This window comes from Salmo trutta, chromosome 13 (genome assembly GCF_901001165.1).
Source record: "Salmo trutta chromosome 13, fSalTru1.1, whole genome shotgun sequence".
NCBI classification, from domain to species: Eukaryota; Metazoa; Chordata; class Actinopteri; order Salmoniformes; family Salmonidae; genus Salmo; species Salmo trutta.
This window is the reverse complement of record NC_042969.1, coordinates 58,673,252-58,689,282: the sequence shown is the minus strand read 5'-3', so window position 1 is coordinate 58,689,282 and position 16,031 is coordinate 58,673,252. Positions and strand designations below refer to the sequence as shown.

The following is a 16,031-nucleotide window of genomic DNA, read 5'->3' as shown; positions in this document are numbered from 1 at the left end:
CCGGAACATAATTACTAATAATTTGTAGACTGCAAATTGACCGCAAGAAGCCCAAGCAGATATAATGATTGACTAAAACATCATAATTTCAAACCTTGCTTACATTTGTATATGAAGTTAACCTGCTTAAATGACTACCGCCCCATAGCACTCACGTCGGTAGCCATGAAGTGCTTTGAAAGGCTGGTCATGGCTCACATCAACACCATTATCCCAGAAACCCTAGACCCACTCCAATTTGCATACCACCCCAAGAGATCCACAGATGACACAATCTCAATCGCATTCAACAGTGGCCTTTCCCACTTGGACAAAAGGAACACCTATGTGAGAATGCTATTCATTGACTACAACTCGGAGTTCAACACCATAGCGCCCACAAAGCTCATCACTAAGCTAAGGAACCTGGGACTAAACACCTCCCTCTGCAACTGGATCCTGGACTTCCTGACGGGCCACCCCCAGGTAATATGGGTAGGCAACAACACATATGCCACGCTAATCCTCAACACGGGGGCCCCTCAGGGGTCCGTGCTTAGTCCCCTCCTGTACTCCCTGTTCACCCGCGACTGAGTGGCCAAGCACGACTCCAACACCATCATTAAGTTTGCCGATGACACAAGGCGGTAGGTAGCCCAGTGGTTAGAGCATTGGGCCAGTAACCGCAAGGTTTCTGGATCAAATCCCCGAGCTGACAAGGTAAAAATCTGACTTGCATACTTAAATAAATGTTATATTTTAAATAAAATGTAAAAACTATGGTACTGTAGGCCTGATCACTGACAACGATGAGACAGCCTTTTGGAAGGAGGTCAGAGACCTGGCAGTGTGGTGCCAGGACAACAACCTCTCCCTCAACATGAGCAAGACAAAGGAGATTATCGTGGACTACAGGAAAAGGAGGGTCGAACACGCCCCCATTCACATCAACGGGGCTGTAGTGGAGCAGGTCGAGAGTTTCAAGTTCCATGGTGTCCACATCACCAACAAACTATCAACACCTGTTCCCCCTCAGGAGACTGAAAAGATTTGGCATGGGTCCCCAGATCCTAAAAAAGTTCTACAGCTGCACCATTGAGAGCATTCTGACCGATTGCATCACCGCCTGGTACGGCAACTGCTCTGCATCCGACCGTAAGGCGCTACAGAGGGTAGTGCCTACAGCCCAGTACATCACATGCGCCAAGCTTCCTGCCATCCAGGACCTATATACTAGGCGGTGTCAGAGGAAGGCCCAAAAAATTGTGAAAGACTCCAGTCACCCAAGTCATAGACTGTTCTATCTGCTACCGCACGGCAAGCGGTACCGGAGCGCCATGTCTAGGCCCAAAAGGCTCCTTACCAGCTTCTACGGCAAGTTTTTACACTGCTATTACTCGCTGTTTATTATCTATGCATAGTCAGTCACTTTACCCCTACCTACATGTACAAATGACCTCGACTAACCTGTACCCCCACACATCGACTCGGTACCGGTACCCCCTGTATATAGCCTAGTTATTGTTATTGTGTTACTTTTATTTAATGTTTTACTTTAGTTTATTTAGTAAATATTTTCTTAACTCTATTTCTTGAACTGCGTTGTTGGTTAAGGGCTTGTAAGTAACCATTTCACGGTAAGGTCTACACTTGTTGTATTCGGTGCATGTGACAAATACAATTTTATTTGATTTGATCATGTGTCTCTTTATTATGCGTGGGAATACTTGGGAACAGATTTATTAAATTAAAATCACTTGGAGCTGATTTCCTGGTGTTTTTATGGTCTTTTATGTCCAACTTTTTTTTATTGTATTTTTTGCTCAGAAAACTTGGGGGGCCAAATAAAACCACCAGCGGATAAGAAAAAACCTGTCCTAGACGTTTCCACTTCACAATAACAGCACTTATAGTTGACCGGGGCAACTCTAGCAGGGCAGAAATTTGACAAACTGACTTGTTGGAAAGGTGGCATCCTATGACGGTGCCACATTGAAAGTCACTGAGCCCTTCAGTAAGGCCATTCGACAGCCAATGTTTGGCTGTGTGCTCGATTTTATACACCTGTCAGCCGAATCCACTCATTTGAAGGGGTGTCCACATACTTTTGTATATATAGTGTATGTGTCTGTCTGTGTGCATGTCTGTGTTTGTGTGTGTCTGTGTGTGTGCAAGTGTGTGCGTGTGCATGCATGTGTGTGTGTGCAAGCGTGCATGCAAGTTCCTCTGTGCATTCATGCATGCCTAAGTCTATGCATGTGCTTGTGTGCATGAGAGTGAATGTGCATACGCAAGTGTGTATTTTCTGTGCATGCATGTGTGCGAGAGTGCATGCATGCATGTGCTCGTGTGTGTGTGCATGTGCTCGTGTGTGTGTGCATGTGCTCGTGTGTGTGTGCATGTGTGTGTCTATACATGTGCCATGGGAAGGCTGTCAGTGGCAGCTGTTGTATTCATAGGCTGATGACCACAGAGAGGGAATAGCTGCAGCAGCTGAACAGAGCTGAAAGGAAGACAGGAGACACTGAGGGAGGAGGCCCAGACCCTTCACTGTGTTTGTTTACCATCTCAGTAGACCGTTCAAGGTACATTCCAGCAGGGTGGCGAGCTCCAAGGACTGCTCCACTACAGATTCTACAGGTACACTTGAAATGCGGTTTGGTTAAAGTAGCCTTTTGAGAAGTGTATTTTTGTCCAAAGTAACGTTTGATTTCACCTAATTTTAACATTCTATCATAAAGAGCACATGTTCAACTTAATACAAACACATTTTCCCATCTCGAAAGGTCAAATAAAAAAATACTATAGTAATTGTCTATTAAGTGCCAAATAAAGTAACAGGGTTGACAGTAACAGGGTTGACAGTAACAGGGTTGACGATTTCATCTTAAATCAGTCATAAATCCCCTTGTGACAGGGGGAATGGAAGCTTGTTGTGTGCAACAGGGAGTAGCAATTGAATGCAAGCCTCACAAAAAAATGCAATTGTTAAAACATTTGTAGCCTGTCTATCTATGGGTAACAGGGTAGACGTTTTCTGCCACAAAACACCAGATAATGGCCAAAAAGAGTAGAACCAGCTCACCTGCTTTTACACTATGATTTGAGTTTTAGATGTTCAATGTTTCTTTAACAAAATATTTAAAAAGGAATAGTTTCACCATTTTAAAAAGAGAGTTCAGTTCACGTAACAGGGTTGACCATAAAATCAGTGACAGACGTAAATGAATCACTAATCACATGAAATAAATAATACTCTTCAGAAATTACTTTGTCAAAGCAAAAAAAAGAGGGCTTTACAAGGTTGTGGTTAAGTGGGTTAAAATCCTGAAGTCACAGAGGGAAATGTAAAAATGCAGAATTTTGTCACTTTAGTTTTCTTTACTCACATTTCAAAAGTAGTGAATTCTCCAGGGCACTTAATTTAATATAGCAGGGTTTTAAATCAAATATTGGTGCACAATTTCTACTTAAAATATCAAAGGGACGCAAAAGGCACTCTTTTCCTGGAATGACCCAGCTAAGAATACTCTACTTACAGTCCAGAAGTGGTGTTAATGATCTTGTGAGGCTGCTCTCTTCCGCTCATAGCTTCTGTGGATACTGTCTCTGGTTCCTGAAAGACACACAACATGAAACAGGCATATATCTTATCATCATGCCACTATATTGATATATACTGAGTGTACAAAACATTAAGAATACCTGCTCTTTCCATGACAGACTGCCCAGGTTAATCCAAGTGAAGCTATGATTCCTTACTGATATCACTTGTTAAATCCACTTCAATCAGTGTAGATGACGGGGAGGAGACGGGTTAAAGAAGGATTTTTAAGCCATGAAACAATTGAGACATGGATTGTGTCTGTGAGCCATTCAGAGTGAATGGGCAAGACAAAATATTTAAGGGCCTTTAAAACGGGGTATGGTAGTAGGAGCCAGGCGCACCGGTTTGTGTCAAGAACTGCAACGCTGCTGGGTTTTTCATGCTCAACAGTTTCCCGTTTGTATCAAGAATGGTCCACCACCAAAAGGACATCCAGCCAACTTGACAAAACTGTGGGACGCACTGGAATCAACCCCTTGTGCCCCGATGAATCGAGGCTGTTCTGAGGGCAAAAGGGGGTGCAACTCAATATTAGAAAGGTGTTCCTAATGTTTGGTATTCTCAGTGTATATGGCATAAAGGGACTAAGACAGATGAGCAGTATCTGTTTTCATACACTTCTCACTTGATGCTTCACTAGTTTCAGTCTATGCACAGAACTGCTGAATCACATGCAGAGAGAAGGTGGTTTACACAGTGTACTCATTTCAATAGAGGAAAAACAGATGGTTTCAAATATGATCTTCACATTGACAGAGTGAACATTTCATAAAACAGTTCTGATGATGTAAATGATTGTTGCACGACATACTACATTCTCGACTACATTAGGCAGCCACGATGTAGAATACAGTGGAAACAAGTAGTGTTTTACAGTTATCATCTTTATTGTAATAATTACAACCCAAATAAAAATGCAATTCCGTTCATTCCTGGCATGTTGCATATTCCCGGAAAAATCTGTGAATCCTTCAAAGGGGAAATTCAAATTTTGAATGTTTTTCTCTGTACATTTCTCAAGACAAGTGGTCTATTCTGGGCACCGCTTCAAAAACACAGAGAAAAAAAACCTCTCTCTCTGAATTAGCCGGCGGTTGCTTTTATTGGAGTGGATTCTGTTCTAATTTTAAAGCCTTTTGTAATAAAAGGTCTTAATTATGACCTTGAATTCCAAGTAGCGGTGGTGTAACCAGAGAGCTATTACAGTGAGGCTCCTACTGGGCGTCCATTAGCCAATAACCATGCACTACACCGCTAGTCTTTCACTAGACAGCCTCTCTGCTTTACTGACGGCCTCTGCGTTTTCCCTCCCAGCCTACCTGGTAACACAGGTAATCAAAGGAAAAGTTAATGCCATGTACTTTGAGTTAATGTCTATAGCGGTGTTGTGTAATTATGTGTGGCCTGGTCATGACTCAGACACGGATTGACTGTCAACAGTAGAGCGCTCCTCTGTCTGGACTAGAAGACACAGCCACCGGTGTAAGATGTAAGGTAATGTGTAATGGTTATGTATACCAGAGCAGGTAATGATGTCATACTGAGTGTAGGGTAAACAGGGAAAGGGGGAAAATAATGGCTATTTCAGGAACATTTTAACTGTGAATGTGTGTGTTCTGTAGATCCCCACTGGTATAACAGCTTGTCAACCTGATTGTATCCTAAATGGTACCCTATTCCCTATATTGCAGTGCTTTTGACCAGAGCACAAAACAAAGTATACTACAGTATATGGACTAGGGAATAGGGTTCCATTTCAGACAAAACCCCTGTCCCAATTTGTGGCTGGTGAGGACTGAGGGTGAGGATGGCTCCATTCTGAAGCCGGGGTGTAACGCAGTCATCATGGGGGGCTGTGAGAGATGTCAGTATGAGAGAAGTTTTTTTGTGTGTCCTCAAATGACCCAATGTCCCACTCTCCTCTATGCCTCTCTTTCTCCACTACACCCTCCCTCCTGTCCTGTCTTCGTCGCCTTCCCTCGTTCCCGACTCCTAGTATCGCTCCACTTAATTCTCCATCCTTTCTGCCAACCTTCCATCCCTGTTTCTCCTCAGCATCTCTTCTATCTGAGGTTTCCACGCCTCTCCCCCCTGTCTATCACTCTATCCAATGAGTGTCAAACATAGGGGCTCCAATCCAGCCCGAGGGTGGTTAGATTAAAAAAAAATATATATATATATATATATATATATATATATATATATATATATATATATACTGTACTGTATATATTTTTTTGAGGGGGAAACAAACGCAGTATACTTTAAAATGAATCACTGAAATGAAAGCTAGTTAGGGAGTATCGAAAATTCCAAAAACTATGTTTAGAATACAATTTTTTTGCTAATGTTGATGGCAAGGAAATATAACCAATTTTCAGTGGGGCCCTCCAGACCTTGTTGAAGACCGAATGCAGCCCGCGGGGCAAAATGAGTTCAACACCCCTATCTTTTATAGGACACCCACCCAGAGCACAAAGCTATAGCTAGCTTGTAGCTACCTTCAGGTTGGTACCTTCCTTTCCTCTCCCTCTGCTACAGTATTCAGATTCATCACATCCTTTAAAATATCCCAGATTTATTTACATTCTCAAATATATTTGATCTATAAAAATACATAGGCTAATACAGACATACCTGTACCCCCCACCCCACCTTCTATCGCTCTCTCACACTCTCTCACTCTCTGCCTGATGGAGGGAGGGTGGGCTAATCCACACTAGTTGCCATGACACCAGACAGCCCTTGCTCAGTGAAGGCTCTCAGCTTCCTCTCTGCTCTATTTCCCCTGAGCTGAGCCTTCCACAGAGGAGTGAGTGTGTGTGTGTGTGTGTGTGTATGTCTGTTTGTTTATGTGAGTGTGTGTGTGTGTGTGTGTGTGTGTGTGTGTCTGTGCTCTCTCTGTATATAGCTCCATTCTTGTGTATTAAATTACTATTTTTATTTTCTTCAATTTTTTTAAAACTCTGCATCGTTGGGAAGGGCACATAAGCAAGCATTTCACAGTAAAGTCTACACTTGTTGTATTCGGCGCATGAGGCAAATACAATTTGATTTGTGTGTGTGTGTGTGTGTGTGTGTGTGTGTGTGTGACTGAGAGTGACAGAGTGAGAGCGCATCAGAGTGAGAATGCATGTTACCCATATAGAGGGACAGAAGGACAGAATTATGTCACTTGTATGTACAATGCCGTCAGAAAGTAGTGATAAACCTTGATTTATTCCACATTTTTCTCACTCATCTACACACAACACCCCATAATGACAAAGTGAAAACATGTTTTTAGAAATGTTTTCAAATGTATTGAAAATGAAATATTCACACCCCTGAGCCAATAATTGTAGAAGCACCATTGATGGCAACAACAGCTGTGAGTCTTTTTGGGTAAGTCTCTAAGAGCTTTGCACACCTGGATTGTACAATATTTGATCATTATTCTTTTAAAACTTCTCAAATCAAGCTCTATCAAGTTGATTGTTGAGCATTGCTGGACAGCCATTTTCAAGTTTTGCCATAGATTTTCAAACCAATTTAAGTTAAAACTGTAACCAGGTCACTCAGGAACATTCAATGTCGTCTTGGTCAGCAACTCGCCCAGTGTCTGTTGCAAAACAGACTGAACCAGGTTTTCCTCTAGGATTTTGCCTATGCTTATAGCTGTATTTCCGTTTATTTTTATCCTGAAAAACTCCCTAGTCCTTCCCGATGACGAGCATACCCATAACATGATACAGCCACCGCCATGCTTGAAAATATGAAGAGTGGTACTCAGTGATGTGTTGTGTTGAATTTGCCCCAAACATAACACTTTGTATTCAGGACAAAAATGTCTTTCCCACATTATTGCAGTATTTAAGTGCTTTGTTGCAAACAGGATGCATGTTTTGGAATATTCTATTCTTGTCACGGTTGTCGTAAGGATTGGACCAAAATGCAGCGGGAATATATATACTCATCTTCTTTTTTTCGGAAGAAAGAAGGAAAACCAAAACAAAACACACGTATACAAAAATAACGATGATAACAGTCTTGTCAGGTGCACAAACACTAAACAAGGAACAACTACCCACAAAATCCCATAGAAAAACACCCCTCTTAAATAGGACCTTCAATTAGAAGCAACTAGGAGCAGCTGCTTCCAATTGAAGGTCAACCCCATTAACTAAACATAGAAATAGAAAGACTAGAACGAACATAGAAATATACTAACATAGAACATTAACCACAAACCCCGAAACACATAAAACAAACACCCCTCTTACATAAGAACATAGCCCAACAAACCCCGAAACACTCTAAACAAACACCCCCTGCCACGTCCTGACCAAACTACAATAACAAATAACCCCTTTACTGGTCAGGACGTGACAATTCTGTACAGGCTTCCTTTGTTTCACTCTGTTATTTAGCTTAGTATTGTGGAGTAACTACAATGTTTTCTCATATCACAAACATTAAACTCTGTAACTGTTTTAAAATCATCATTAGTCTCATGGTGAAATCCCAGAGCAGTTTCCTTCCTCTCCAGCAACTGAGTGACTGGATGTATTGATACACCATCAAAAGCCTAATTAATAATTTCCCCATGCTCAAACAGATATTCAGCGTCTGCTTTTTTTTTTTTACACACATTTATCAATCGGTGCCCTTCTTTGTGAGGCATTGAAAAACCTTCCTGGTCTTTATGGTTGAATCTGTGCTTGAAATTCAATACTCGATTGAGGGACCTTACAGATAATTGTATGTGTGGGGTACAGAGATGGGGTAGTTATAAAAAATGTAAGTTAACCACTATTATTGAACATGGAATGAGTCCTTGCAACTTATTATGCGGTTAAGGGGTGTGAAAACTTTTTGAAGTCACTGTATGTCATTCACAAGGGAGGTAATTCCGACCCGAGTTAAATGCACGTAAATGGAATGGAATTCCCTTTTAATGCACTTCTCTCTCTGAGCGTATTCTGACCTTGAACTTAAACTCCACGAGAAAATCTGTTGGCCAGCAAGTGGGAGGCTTTTCAGGGGTTGAATTAAATGTATTCAGCACTTGCAAGCGAACCATGCCTGTAAAGCCTGTTATGCACCTGCATAAGATAAGTCTGAATAACAACTATCTGGAAGTGTGTAGGAAAAACGTGTGTAGGAAAAGCATCTGAATCGGGACCAAGGTAAATAATAATACACTTAACGTGTCATGCATCGGATGCAGCATGCAGGGAAAATGTATCATGAATAAAGTGAAATGCCATATTACTTAAACACCATGTAACAAGCCTCTCTTGAAACATTGTGTGTAATTATGCTGATCCCATTTAAAGTAATGCAGACAACATGCTGAACAGTAAGGGGCCGATTCTGACTTAGGAAATGTTCGCCTTTCCTAGGCATTTCTCAGATAAATACCTTATGCAGGTGAGTAATGGGCTTTGCAGGCGTGGTTCCCCTGGCGAGCGCTGAATACATTTAATTAAACTGCTGAATACCCTCCCACTTACCGGCCAACAGATTTTCTCTTGGAGTTTTCAGTACATTTATCTTAACCCATCCCATTAAAAACAATGTACATTAATTATAATACATTGAGAGAAGAGTTCAGAAAGTAGGGATCAATAAAAGGATGCCATTAATGCATCTTCGTCTCTGTTTCTGCACCAACTGGTAGATTAATAAATACTCTGATCTTGTAGATTATTTAGGCACATTTTCAAAGTTAAAAGTTGTGTCTATGTCCTCTTTCATTGGCCTAGTCTTGTTAAATGTTTTTAGAATGTATAGTTTTTCATGAAATATTGGAAGGTGGAAAAAAGTGTACAATAGAGGATGAACAATAGTCCTATAAATCTACCCTAATTCTGACTAATCATAGAACTGTACGAACCCTACACCAGGCCCCATGTTTAACCTGCTACGTGTGGTCTGTTCCATAATGATTCTAATAGGCTACATGTCCTAAATTACTGCACAGCGTTAGCCTAATATGATCCAGTAACACTAGTGACCCTCAGGAACAACTACACAGACGTCACAGAGGAAGGAAAGGCCAATGGAATGGTGGGAAATGTAAGCTACGAATGGAAGAAAACGAACACTAAAGTTACAGTTATAAATGTATGTGGGATTTACTGACGGTGGCTCCCGATAGTGACTAATATTTAATATGATAAAAATAAAATGGAGAAAACCCGCGTATATAATTAAAACATTTTGAAGTGCATGCATCAACTCGGCAGGTTCAGCCCAACAGAAACCTTTATCTTGGGTGTCCAAATTTCATCCACGCAAATTATGAGGTCACACAATTACAATTCTGAATAATGGCACATCTATTTATAGCCTACTTAACTGTGGAAAAGGGGCCCAATAGATTAATTACCTAGCTCTTATCAATAGCTCTAGTCTTATCAACTTATAAATGATAGTGCATGGAGAATGCTGTTATTTAAAAAAAAATAAAGCAGATGCTTTTCCCAATTGGAACTAGCAGGTTTGCTCGACCTTGTGTGTGAGGTCAGAATACGGCGTATCTGTAGACAACTCCGCCACACCTTCATTTCTTAGATCTCCAAGCCGAATGAATAGCGTGTGAATAGCAAGTTATTTTCAGCTTAAGTTCAAGTTCAGACTACACATAAGAGAGAAAAGTGCATAAAAAGGGAATGATGTTCAATTTAGTCACACTTAACTATGAGTGCAGAACAGCTTGTATCTAGACGGTCTACAGTATCTCTCCCTCTCCACTCTCTCACTCCCTCTCCCCCTCTTTGTCTTCCCCCCACCTCATTGCCCCCCTCTCTGTGTCCTCCACCGACTCCTAGCTAATAAAACCGTCCACTCTAGCTAGCTTCCCATCCATCCCAAGGCTCCAAACCTGATGAATAATTTAGCAGCCTATATTTCCAGCCATCTGGTTCTCTTTGCCTGGCCATCAGTCCTCCTCCTAGTCTACGGTCACTGGCTGCTTGCATTGGCTTCAAACGTGCACATACATATTCACACCCATAGACATATTCAGTACATAGGTACATTCATATACATTGACATACATATTTACTCAGTGTTAATATGCATAATTTACTTTAAATGGTGTGCTTCTCATTCGCATAGCCGCAATACAAGGAATCCAGGTGTTAAAGGTTTGAGGAGGAAGGTAGCCACAGATAATTATAATGATAAAGCCATAACAGCCATGTCATGAATATTTATGAAGGTATATTTGTATGGATTTACTATACTTCTGTGAAGTAGCTGACTTTTACTCAACATGCAACAAAAGTTCAACTTAAGGGAAATGTACAACAAGTGCAACAATCATAATTTTCCCTCTGTAATGAAAATCAAAAGGAATCGCTGTCATATGATCACCTTAAATCTATATTGACTTGAACCAAATTATACCGAAAAGGAACACTTTCACTACTCTTAATTCCACTTTCTGGTCATGAACCTGTTGCACTGGCCAACATCCACCAGCAGAGGACAGAGTAACCCCTCTGTCCCCTTTAACAAATGATTCTCCAGAAAGAACCATACCAGGTTCAATGCTATACAAAAAAAACTGGGTTAGGCTTCTGATCAGTCAGGTTCACGATGACAACAAAAATCATCATCTAAAAACATAATTACATACAATTTGACAATGACACAGCAGATGGTCATGAGCAAATAAAACTGGCGGACATCTTGAAATGACTGTTTAGATAGGGTTGCTGTGCTGTGCTGAGGTTTTGCTTATTGAAAAAGATCATGTGAGAAAAATCATATGATGGGAAAATCTGGGATCTTTCCCTCTTTACGTCCCTCTCTACATCCCTCCCTCCATCCCTCTTTACATTCCTCTCTACATCCATCCCTCTCTACATCCCTCCCTCCATCCCTCTTTACATCCCTCCCTCCATCCCTCTTTACATCCCTCCCACCATCCCTCTCTACATCCATCCCTCTCTATATACCCCTCCCTCCATCCCTCTCTACATCCCTCCCTCCATCCCTCTTTACATCCCTCCCACCATCCCTCTCTACATCCATCCCTTTCTATATATCCCTCCCTCCATCCCTCTTTACATCCCTCTCTACATCCCTCCCTCCATCCCTCTTTACATCCCTCCCTCCATCCCTCTTTACATCCCTCCGTCCATCCCTCTCTACATCCCTCCCTCCATCCCTCTTTACATCCCTCCCACCATCCCTCTCTACATCCATCCCTCTCTATATATCCCTCCCTCCATCCCTCTTTACATCCCTCTCTACATCCCTCCCTCCATCCCTCTTTACATCCCTCCCTCCATCCCTCTTTACATCCCTCCCTCCATCCCTCTTTACATCCCTCCCACCATCCCTCTCTACATCCATCCCTCTCTATATACCCCTCCCTCCATCCCTCTCTACATCCCTCCCTCCATCTCTCTTTACATCCCTCCCACCATCCCTCTCTACATCCATCCCTCTCTATATATCCCTCCCTCCATCCCTCTTTACATCCCTCTCTACATCCCTCCCTCCATCCCTCTTTACATCCCTCCCTCCATCCCTCTTTACATCCCTCCCTCCATCCCTCTTTACATCCCTCCCTCCATCCCTCTCTACATCCCTCCCTCCATCCCTCTTTACATCCCTCCCACCATCCCTCTCTACATCCATCCCTTTCTATATATCCCTCCCTCCATCCCTCTTTACATCCCTCTCTACATCCCTCCCTCCATCCCTCTTTACATCCATCCCTCCATCCCTCTCTACATCCATTCCTCCATCCCTCTCTACATCCCTCTCTACATCCATCCATCCCTCCCTCCATCCCTCTACTGAACACTGTCCTTTTCTCTGTTAAATGACAGCTCACAGAGATCAAGCCCCTGGTGGAGCGCCAACACAACCAGCCTCTTTGTTCAGGTGAAGTTCTTCCCTGGTATCTCCGGCTCCCAAACTCCGAACTGCGTTTACTCAGCTTAAAGAAATATGACGAGTCTTGTAGCTAGCTGCTTGGCGCCCACCCTCTTCCCCAGCCATCTCCATAGACAGAGGATGCGTCCCAAGTGGCACCCTATGTCCTATATTATGAACTAAAAAGCAAACAGGGTGCCATTTGGGAAGCAACCATAGACAGAGAGGATGTAACAGCCAAGATAATCCAGTCATTCTTAGGGTGTAGGCCTACACTGCAAACATGATTTAAATGGTGATGGCATAACGTAGACATACTAGTGGAAAATGATATTAGGGATCATAAAATGCGTCGTAGAATTGTAACATATGTCTCTGTAGGTTCATAAAATGAAATCCCAGAGTAAATAATGTTCATAAAATGAAACCCCAGGGTAAACTAGGTTCATAAAATGAAATCCCAGGGTAAATAATGTTCATAAAATGAAATTCCAGGGTAAACTAAGTTCATAAATTGAAATCCCAGGGTAAACTAGGTTCATAAAATGAAATCCCAGAGTAAATAATGTTCAGAAAATGAAATCCCAGGGTAAACTAGGTTCATAAAATGAAATCCCAGGGTAAATAATGCTCAGAAAATGAAACCCCAGGGTAAATAATGTTCATAAAATGAAACCCCAGGGTAAACTAGGTTCATAAAATGAAATCCCATTGTAAATAATGTTCAGAAAATGAAATCCCAGGGTAAACTAGGTTCAGAAAATGAAATCCCAGGGTAAATAATGTTCAGAAAATGAAACACCAGGGTAAATAATGTTCATAAAATGAAATCCCAGGGTAAACTAGGTTCATAAAATGAAATCCCAGGGTAAATAATGTTCAGAAAATGAAACCCCAGGGTAAATAATGTTCATAAAATGAAACCCCAGGGTAAATAATGTTCATAAAATGAAATCCCAGGATAATCTAGGTTCAAAAAATGAAATCCCGGGGTAAATAATGTTCATAAAATGAAACCCCAGTGTAAACTAGGTTCATAAAATTAAATCCCAGTGTAAATAATGTTCAGAAAATGAAATCCCAGGGTTAACTAGGTTCATAAAATGAAATCCCAGGGTAAATAATGTTCATAAAATGAATCCCAGGGTAAATAATGTTCATAAAATGAATCCAAGGGTAAACTAGGTTCATAAAATGAAATCTCTGGGTAAATTGTGACAGTACCTAAGGAAACTACAGTGAAAACACTTTTAGCAAAGTGAGAAAAAAAAACACATTTGTCATACCTGTCTATTGTATGAGAGGTAGACCAGTGGAATGCATGTGTGGCTCACTGTGCTCACTGCCCTGACAGCTTCCCCACCCATCCCAGACACATTAACTATTAGCCCTGCAGCCTCGGCAGTTGTGTGTGTGTGGTGTATGTGTACAAGCATAAATCTGTGTGTACACACATGTGCGAGTGTGCATGCGGGCACATTGGTCTGTGTGCATGTACAGTATGCGTGTAGGGATGGCTTACTGTGTCTGCTAAAAATGGCTGAGCCCAGTCTGGCTGGCTCAGACAGAGGGAGAGAAAGAGAGAAGGTCAAACATTCATTTTACACTACCTTTACACACACTGACAGATGAGGTCTGCTTTGATCTAACTTCATCTGATCCACTCCTGTCTGTCAGTTCGCTGGTGGTGACTGCATGGTGACTGCATGGTGACTGCATGGTCAGGAAGCAGCTTAAAGGTTCTGCTTCTCCTGCGACACAGAAAGATAAGCTACACAATCTAACACTATGGGGAGAGGTCCAAATCACAGGCAAATACAAACACCAGTAAGGCAGTAACCCTTTGCTTTTCAATGCTTTTCAGCTGCCTATCAGTGCACAACCAACCGCCCAGGCAGGGACACTACCTGCGTCTCCGTACCATATAGCATATTTCCAGGAAGTGCAAGCCACTGTGGTGGGGCTCTGTGTGGACGTAATGGGGAGTTGTGGGGAGTGACAGTTAAAGGGGAGAGGGAGAAGGGGGGCATTGGAGAAGGGAGGTTGCAGTGTGCAGAAGTGGGGGGGGGGGGGTCTGTTCATGTGTGCCAGGCACTGCACACAATGGGGTCCGCCCGCCCGCCACGGAGAGAGAGCAAGAGCAGGAAGGAATCTGGCCGCTCTGTTTCTCTCTGCCTCCCTCATTCCCTCTCTCTCTCTGTCTCTCACTGAGTCAAATAGGAGAGGAGTGGCGAGGGGAGAGGGGCGAGGCGAGGGGAGAGGGGCTGGCTGCACTCGGAGCACAGCACGGCCAGGCTGAACCGAGTGAACTGCACCAGAGTGTTTGCTGTGAGGTCAGAGAGTCCAACATTCCTCTGGAGCTGTGTGTTTACACTGCTCGGGAAAGAGAGAGAGCGAGAGACAGAGAGAGAGAGAGAGAGAGAGAGAGAGAGAGAGAGAGAGAGAGAGGGGGAAGAGAGAGAGAGAGAGAGAGAGAGGGAAGAGAGAGAGAGAGAGAGATGGGGCGCCAGGGGGGAACGAGGGGGCTAACAGAACGTGGAACAAATCAACGTCCCGTCCCTCTTTGTGCCATACAGTCCCGTCCTGCTCTACTCTACTCTACCGCTGAACCAATGCAACACTACACTATCACTTCAACCAGGCTTTTGAATCATCACAAACTTTGCATTATCTGTGAAGAAAAGCAACAGGCTGACAGTGTTTATTATCTACAGCCTGGGATCTAGTACAGATTTTTGTACGTTTGCTAGATGTGTGGTTTATTTAACGTTAATAATTTATGTGTTGAAAAGTTGGGGAAAAACTCTAAGGAGCAGAGTTAGATCTGGTAATCAAACACATATTTCTCTGTGCCTCTGGAGACACATGGAAAAGGACGTCCAACACTCCAATCATGTCAAAAACAATTGTACATTCTGCAGAGTGAATTTCATTTATTTTTTTATGTAAAACTCACAAAGCGAGATTCTACATAAAAACTAGCTTGGCTTAACAATTCTGAAAACCCGGAGCCTATGGTAAAACTAGAAAATATTGATATTGGTATTTATATTTATTTAATTCTGTTTATTTTACATTTACTGTAGTATTTAAAATATATATATATATTTTCCATCGAACAGTCTTCAGTACAATTTTATTCCAATCACTACAAATGTAATGCTATTTGTTAGTATGTCATTGTACAATTCAAACCAATTATCTGGTATAAAAAAAACACCACCTGAAACATTCCATAAGGATCTCGTTCATAAAGTTGGTTTTCATTTCTAATGAAGAGAGATAGTACAGTAAGTAGTTCCTATGGAATAATCTCAACTTTAAAAACCAAACTCTTTACAAAATCCTTGTATCATTATTATAGAAATATGTGTTAAGTAGAAATTCTATATCATGTCCTTGACTAAACATGACTTTGGCTTAATACTAGGCAGAAATATGCCGTTCACCATTCATGTATATTGCTCACAATTATTGAAGAAAGGTCATTTAAAAAAAAGGTTATTTAAGAAAGGTTATTTAAGAAATGTTATTTAAGAAAGCATAAAAAAACTGCTTGGCCAAAGAT

The 16,031-nt window shown here is 41.9% G+C and overlaps 1 long non-coding RNA gene across 1 annotated transcript in view; it reads right to left on the bottom strand.

Annotated features, from left to right (window-relative positions):
• The window catches only part of LOC115206197 (uncharacterized), an 80,543-nt gene that overhangs the window by 39,553 nt on the left and 24,959 nt on the right, over window positions 1–16,031 (bottom strand). Inside the window, exon 2 of the long non-coding RNA XR_003880756.1 lies at window positions 3,519–3,595. This is a non-coding gene — a long non-coding RNA (uncharacterized LOC115206197). The remainder of the gene's footprint in view (window positions 1–3,518; window positions 3,596–16,031) is intronic.